Here is a 9260-nt window from a genome sequence, read left to right as displayed (position 1 = left end):
ATAGCAACACAAGTTTTCAGCTAAACACGTTTAACTGTGGAGTATCTTCTTATTTCTTAAAACAATTATGAAAAATTGGGAAGTATTACAATCCTACGAGTACTATTCAAGATAGGTTCAAACGCTATTATAAAATTTTCATCATAATTATAGAGTTAGGAATCTTAGTATATTAGGTCTATCAGGTGGACAACCTAACCGTTTATTTGCGACTAATTGATATTACGGGTGAGATGCCCGCCCCAACATATTCTATGCAAAAGTTATATGGTTGATCAGAGTAGACTAGTAGAGTACATGTAGAAGACTAATAAAAGAACATGTAAAAGAGTAAATTCAAGTTTCTCTTTAAGATAAATGTGTGAACTTATCAGAATAAATATTGGAAAGTACGTACTCGACGTATCTATTTCTCAAGAAAACGTCACATTTTTGCATGCAATGTGCTTTACATGGTTGATTTTTAAAAATTAAAGACTCCAAAGCCGTTTATGACTTCAATTGTGATTTATTTGGATAAATATTAATTAATCCGGAGCGTTGGATAAGCATTTAAAATATTGTCTAAAATGGTATTAATTTGGAAAAGCATGACAAAATCACGTGTCAGTCGGTGTAATTAATGTTCATTTTAATTTAATCTTTTTACTTTTAGCTAGGTTATCCAACGCCCCGTAGCGTTCGTTAACTTTTGCCATTAATTAATATTAAAAGCGACACTAATAATTCATAGGTTGGTTGATTGCACTTAAAGCAAAAAGTTAATGAAAAAATAGATAGCGGATCGATTTGTTTCAATTAATAAATTCGAATTATTGTAGGTCATTATGTTTAATTAATTGGGTCTACCAAAAAAGCATGCAAGTATTTAGCCATAATTATTGGTATTGGAACTCACTCGTTTTAGATTATTAGTCGACTTGATTTCCAACGGAATGGTATTGAGATGTTTTACGTAGGACGATGATCAATCTAACAGCTACTCGTATTGTTTAAACTACACTTCCTCTGTACTTTTATAGTTTTTAAATGTTGTTCTAATTTTAACAATATAGAGTCATTTTAAAAGCCAAAATAGCAACAATATTTACAGACAAAAGAAGTACTCCTCTCTATAACAAATAATAAAAGGTAAAAAGCGAAGGAATCATGTACTATATGTGGCAAGGAGGCTGAGAATGTGGGTTTATTTTAATTCAAAGTACCAAAGTTGTAAATTCATAAAGATTTCAGCAAAAAGTATCATATAAACACAAATTGAATAGTACATACAACAAATATGCTCTTTGAATATAGAGTGGTAAGACTTCGAGTTGTTTATTTACAAATATATAAATGAGTTCTAATGAGCTAAGTAGCTAACTCATTTTATATTATATTATAGTTTGTGAACAATTTGCTTCTACTATATATTAAACTCAATGCTAGCTAATCAATGAGTTCTAGTGACAGTTTATTCGGTTTTTTATGTGAATAATTAGCTCCTACATATCAAAAGACTCTGATAGAATCATAGAATGACTCATCTATAAATCTAAAATGTTACTCCGTATTACCAATTTAGTACGGAGTAATTGATACTAGAATATTACTTAAATCAAAAGTAAGTAATAAATAAACTTATACAGTATAAAATACAAAAACAATGTAAAAATTGAATGGATATCTATACGCTTTTTTAGCTTTTATTTTACAGGCTGTAATTTGCAAAAAAAGTTGAAGTATAAAATAATGCTAGAAAACATAAAATAATGCAAAACTGCCGACTGCAAATTAGAAGAAGAAAAGCAGTGGGTGATCACTGACACCTAATTCGTAGGTATCGACCAATGATTCCATTTATGATGCGAATCGTCCAAGTAAAAGCCTTACTTGCCATGTGAGTGTGCAACGATTCGATGCTCAATGCTCATTGCCTATTTTCCGCGTATTTTCGCCCAACAAAATAATGCTACAACAAGATATCCTTTCTAATACGGAGTACTATTTATTAGACGTTTCAAGATCTATAAATCTCTAAAACCCTAAAAATATCCCTTTTTAATATTATTATTATTAATTGGAAAATTGAAAAAAAAAAATTACTTTTATGTGTATTTGCAATTTTACACAGTTTATGATTTTTGTTAGGAGTATTCATTATTTCTTCATTGTATGATCTTTATTTGTTTATACTAGTAAAAATTAAAACGTACTCCGTACTATACTTATTTAAACGGTTTATTCAAATAAGATCTTGCTTATGACTTGTCTTGACGTAATTTTATAAGAATTATTTTGATAACCTTGTGATAATTTGAAATGTTCTCGTTTCCGTGTCTCATCAGAGTCTCTCTCCAAGAGATAATGAAGATAATTTCTTAATATACAATCTTAATGATATTTCTCCTCAGAGCTTATCTTGAAAGATATGGGGAAAAAAATAACACTTAATTTACCAAATAATCCTTAGAAAACAAGTCTAATACTACGGAGTACTAGATATAAATATATAATAATAAGACATCGCTATCTCTCTATTTGAAAAATGAAAGAGATTCCTTGACTTGATTTCTACTAATGGAAGATGATTATTCGAGGAAAATGCTTTCAAAAACTTTCATCAAGTTCAATAATTTCCTCGACAATATCTTTGGCATCGCTTTCACACTTAGTTGTTAGTTGAACATTTCACCTTCTCGCATCTACTAAACAATTCCCTGATAGTTAGCTCATGACAATTGTCAACTTTATAATTACTTCTTGGCAGGACTAACTTCGTCGTCTTATGTTATCAATGAGTAGACCTTGGGCGGGTGAAAACATATTGATGCGGGTTAATAACAAGTTGAATTATAAGTTCAAATAATATTTAAAGTTTACAAGTTATGATATACGGTACAAGATAAATAAGGGTCAATAAGTTTAAATACTATGGAGTATGAAATACGAGTATAAAACTAGGGTTAATAGATTTTACTGATGAGACATTTAAGGGTCAAAAATACGATAAGATAAAGTGAAACTCAGATGAAAAAATCTACGAAAACTATATTAAAAGTTCTTTTGACTTGATTTGAGTCTGTTCATTTCAGCTTAATTTCAGTTCAATTCAGCTCTAATCAGTTCAGTTCAGCTCATAATGTCCTTGTCTCATAAAATATTCATTTCACTTCAGTTCAGTCCAGTAAATGTGAACAGACCCTTAATTTAACCCTACTACCCTATGTGGGCTTTATATGCACTCTATAATTCTATATATCCACGATAAAGCAGTACTACGTAATAATTATGATATATTATTATTCATGTATATATACTTCCTTTGTTTATTAATACTTGCAACACACTTTTATTACGCTTTTTGAGGAGTCGATTAGAATAAGTAAACGAATGAATTAAGCTATGAAATTTAAAGCATAGAAACTTATTCCTTTCTTTTTATCGGTGATATAATTTTGTGAATTAATTTATCCGTTACCCAGTCTAATATTTCCCTTAAAATGTGTGCCAAAGGGGTATGTTATAAGTAAATAAAAATGGAGGAAGTATATGATATATCTCATGTACGGACAATGGACCTAATTAATTATTTGGTTATATTTTTGCCTGATATTAAGCTTCCAACGTCAAATAGTGAGTTTAATACTTCCTCTATTTTTTTTATAGTTGCAACACTTCTCTTTTCACGCTTGCCGATGCATGTTTTCAATCGTTAATATTTTTAATTCCTGACAGGTAAAAATTTTAAACATTTGTTATTAAAATTGTATAAGTCAAGACGAATCTAACAACATCCCACATGATTATATTTTTACTTAAGTATAAACCGTCAAAACTAGTCAAAGCGATACATAAATAGTATAAAAGTCAAATTGTTGCAACTATTTAAAAATGGAGGAAATAAAGGTTACAATTACATATCTTTCAACATCAACAAATAAGAGCGTTACCATTATTTGATTTTATTGACATAAACACAAGCGGCATGACATGTTAATAAATTTAGGGTACATTTTATTTACATTATTTACAATCAGGACTTAGACACTACTCCGTACTTTATTGAAATTTTTTATATATATCCGATTGTATATTAACAACAATCTTTTGTAAAATTATTTGAAAGAGTAAAAACTTCCAATTTTTTGCATTAAGTATTTACTTGTCAATTTGGACTTAACTAATTTAATTGAAATTACCTGAGGTTGGTTGAATAGTAGCTAATTTAAATTATCAATAATTTTTTTTTTTAAAGATTAAGAAAGGGGGTTCATTTGAGGGGTGAGATGAGGAAATCCCTCAAATGAATCCCATGAGGTTTGATTCCTAAACCTCAAGGATATAAAGTGGGAGCAATGTGTTGAGCCCATGAGCAAACTCATGAAAGTGTTGTCCCGTAGTGAATGAGTGTAAAAGTGTATCTCATATTGAATAAATAAGAAAGTTGTGTCCACGTTATAAAGCTAAGGGTTCTTTTCTTTGTTGTCATATGGTTTTAATTTTTAAGTTGGAACTTCCTTGGTCATATAAAGTGGACTCTTGTGGCGGGTTCTCGGACCCATTTATCACAATGTCACTACTCCCAAATTTGCATTGTAATGCAATGTACTCATACTTATTAATTATGATTTTATGACTATATTTTTCCACCTAGATTCTAATAAATGATTTAAGAAAAACACATGTTTTTTAAATTGGTTAAAAACTTACACGTATAAACTTATCACCGGGTCTTGTGTGCGGCTAGTTATACCACGTGGCCACTTGTAAAAGAACAAACTAACCCTGTAATTCTGATCAAGTAACCCCTATAACATCGATGAAGTAACCCATGTAAAATACACTAACGAAGTAACCTTTATGATGGATGGCCAGCCACATATAAGACTTTGTTTAAACTTATTAGCTTAGGTTAGATTCTACACTATCTGCATATTTTGTTCACTAGGGTCTAGGGGTTCAATGAATGTGGTGGATCATCAAATTAAATGTATATGTCCAGATTCATTGAACCTATCCATTTGATGAAATATTAGTGACAGCAAAGAAAAAACATATACTCCATTAACGTCTCATTAAAATTAAAATCTCAATTATTTCAATTGATATTAAATTATTGGATTTTGCTAACGAACGCCCCGAGGCGTTGGATAAACATTTAAAATATTACCTAAAGTGGTATTAATTTAGGAAAACATGACAAAATCACGCGTCGATCGATGTAATTAATGTTAATTTTAATTTAATCTTTCTACTTTTAGCTAGTTTATCGAACGCCCTGGGGGCGTTCGTTAGCTTTTGCCTAAATTATTAATGACGCTATTTTAAAAACACATGTAACCCAATCTTTTCTTATGGAGATTTGAAAGGTAAATAATTATCCAAAAGAAAAATAATTATCCCTTAAGACCACATATAACAACTATAAAAAAAACGATTTAGAATAACTAGGTAGCAAAATAGTTCCTACCGATAAGATTTTCCCAATTAATATATGGCACATCCATTTAAAGTTCGAAATCAGATCAAATCACAAACAACTCAAAAAATTAGGGTTTGTTTCTACCGGTATTTTGAAAACAACTGTTTGCCTAATGTCTACCAGATCAGATATACTCCGTACTTTAGGAAGTGTTTTGAGGATAGGGAATACCGCAATATGCACTGATAGTACTTCCAAAAAAACACAGCTATTTTTTAATTAAACAAGCATTTCAATTATTACCTCTCCTATCAGCTATCACCCCCTTCTTCACTCCATGCGCGCTGCTACTAACGGGGTAGATCCGGCATCTGAGGCGGGGCAGAGTGAGGCGAAACTTAGCTTGAATGAGCTCAAAGTACATTGCATATCAAGGAAAGGCTCTGTATTTTCGGTAGATAAATGGAAGTGTAAATTAAAGTATGTATTGGAATTTTTTTAGGTAGGGCAAAATGATGTTGACAAACAATATACTTAGTACTGTATTACCATGCCCTACAATTCAAAGAGAGGTTGCATGCCCTTAATTAATTGACAAGTGCTAAAGTTTGCTTAGCTTGGTAGATTTTCTTCTTCATTAAATTACTAATTATGGCTGTAATAATCTTAGAATTTGTGTTCATAGTTCAGTTTTTTTATATGCAAGTATTTTAATTTTTTTTTTTTTAAAAAAAATAGAGGATTGTTGTGCTTATACTTTGTGAATAAATTGTGTTATCTGAGAAATAATAATACAAGTATAAAAGAAGACCTATCTTTTTTTTTGAACCAAAAAGAGGACCTATCTAGCTACTTGCTTAGATGGTTTCTTAACTTTGGAGCAATCGAATCTCACAAGCTAGCTTTCAAATTCCCTATTACCCCAAACTATATATATTATGATTGTCATTTGGTAAGCAATATAAGTGATTAAATTTAAAATTTGAAATCACTCGATAGATCCTAGTTATTGTATTTGTACGAACATAAAATGATTGTGTTATAAAATAAAGATTTATTAAATATTAAGGATTACAGAGAAACAACATTTAAACTACCAACAATAGATAATTACTTTTAGAAAAAGAAAGATTCTACAAGTCTCTTTCACCAACCATGCTCCACGCACAAATCATCAGTGTTTGATGAATTTTTAAATTATTTAGATGAACTAAAATATTAATATAAGTTACAGATAAGTTCAAATGTGAACTCTTATTGAACAAACGTACGTGTCCACTCTCTAAAGGCTATGTCAATATGTGTACAAGTAGTAAACACCTCTTCATGTTTTTTAATGCTTCAAAAGCCGTAACTACCACTTGAAATTTAATTTTGTCTACATGACTTTTTATTATTATGGTTATGTTTTTATACTATGTAAAAGGGTATGAAAGTTTCTTATATGCTTAAGACAATTGTATTTGCCTCCTATTATATTGGGTCCATAAGACCTAATTAATACCGTACATAGGTAACATAGAAATCCTTCAATTTACAAGTTTATTACATTATTATTATTTTTAATAATCCGTTGGAATTTTTTAGAATAATTTTTGGGTCTATCCAATGCTATATTTTCTGAATTTTGGATAATGTTTAAAAATGAATTTCAGTTCTCCAGTAGATTGAGAACTCGATAAATGCGTGGATATTCTTGCCAAATGCCTCAACGGCGACCACTCGCCACTTCACATTGTCTGGTCAATGTTTTTGCCTCTTGCATTTCTCCAAAGGTCACTTTGCCATGGAATACCTCTGTTTTCACGTGATCTCCACGTGCCTTTCTCGTTCCTTCAACTTGCTAGCACACCCTCGTTTGAAGAGGGTTTTTTTTTTTTTTTTTTTTTTTTGAAAATAAACATTTTTATTTCACTTTTAAGAAAAACATTGTTAAAATGATGAGCATGTGTGGTAAGACTACTTTTTGTTTTTGGAAACAGATTCAATTAAACTACGTATTATTATTGTTATTGAATATTTGGTTAAAAACTTTGGGTAACAATCATTCTAAGGGTTTGTTCTCTTCAGCTTATTTTCAGTAAAACTCTAATCAGTTTAGTTCCTAATTTCCTCCTTTCATAAAATATTCAGTTCAGTTCAACTCCAATCAGTTCTGTTCAGTTCAGTAAATCTGAACAGGCCATAATTAAGGGTAATAATCTCCATTTATTTGTTACCTCTTTAAAATCTAAATTAATAATTACCCTTCACGTTCTCAAACAAATATATATATATATATTAAAGAAGATTAGAGTAAAAAAAAATTCATTTTTATGTTTAAATTAAACAAATTAAAAAGTGAGTAGGAGTTAAAAGATTTATTTTCCCCTTTAATTTATTCCTTTTCCATCCCATTTTCAATTTCATACCAAATGCCCCTACCACATGAATAATGGGTAAGATTTCCAACTCATTATGCATGACTTTAGGTTTTACACTCCAATTTCACGACATACATTTTACTGTTTAAATTTCCTTACAAAGTTCTTCCATGAAATATTTTTCCCTTGTAATTCTACCTTTTCTGTTTTAAAATTGACCACAATAGCACATAAAAAATGTGTAACATTCAATTTAATAAAATATTGAATGAAGGTAAATAGGTAATATAACGGAGGCTTTTTAGCTTTTAACTCTACCCAAAAAAAATAAAAAATAAAAAATAAAAAGCACAAATCATTTGCTTTCAAATTGATTTCTACTTGGACAAAAGTTGACCATTAAATTTCATTTATGTTTAGTCAAACATAATAAAGTACTCTGTATAGAGTACAATGTTATAGCAATTTTACCTATACTTAACCCTTTTTTTTAAATAACTAGGACTAAGGACCTGTTCTGATTGATTGAACTGAGTTGAGCTGAACTGAATTGAATATTTTATGAGAGAAAGAAATTAAGAAATAAACTGAACTGAACTTATTGGAGCTAGATGAAGTGAAAATAATCTGAAGAGAACAGGCCATAAATCATTGATTGAAACTCATATGACTTCTATAATACGGAGTAGTATTAGTTCAATACATACCATCATATTGGATCAAATAAAATATGTATCAACGAACACGATTATAGTCATTGTAGCTTTGTAAAGTTGTAGGTAATTCTTTACATTCTGCAAAGGGAACAAGGGGTTAAAAAAGATATGACATTGAGATTACAATAAATGGTCTTTGCAATTTTTCATAATATATGCAAAATGATAGTAGAACTGTAGAACTTACTAAGTGCTCAACCCAAAAGTGAATTATTGATTTATATATTCAATTCAATAACCAATAAATTAAAGTACTACTTCTTGTAATGCATAGCAAATTAGCAATAATGGAATATCCTGCCGGGTATTCCATTTTTATTTTTTTCCAACTTATTCACAAGCGGCTGCTAATCGCCGCTTGCCAAATGGATACTCCAAACTTTATTTGGGCTCTCTAGGTTATTTCCAAAGGTCATTTGCCACGTAGGAGGTAGTTTGGACACCTCACTTTCAACCAATCTATATCCTCCATGTCATTTGGATAATCTCTAAGACTCCTACCTTAGGTTACTGTATTATGAAAAAGTTCATTTAAAAAAAAAAAAAAAAGAAGAGCAATAAAATATATTCTACAGAGTAATAATTAAATTCAAAAAATAAGATAAGTATTAAAAAATTCATATGGTATAAAATAAGTTTATGAAATTAAGTTTTGATATGAGTTAATAGGGTCGTTAATCAAAGTTTATTTACGGTACAACTAAAATAAGGTATAATAAATTTATATATATGAACTACGAAATTTTAGTTTAGATAAGTTATAAAATAAGAAAAGAT

This window comes from Chenopodium album, chromosome 17, assembly GCF_948465745.1.
Source record: "Chenopodium album chromosome 17, dcCheAlbu1.1, whole genome shotgun sequence".
Taxonomy (NCBI): Eukaryota; Viridiplantae; Streptophyta; class Magnoliopsida; order Caryophyllales; family Amaranthaceae; genus Chenopodium; species Chenopodium album.
The sequence above is the reverse complement of the archived record's forward strand: the minus strand, read 5'-3'. Positions refer to the sequence as shown.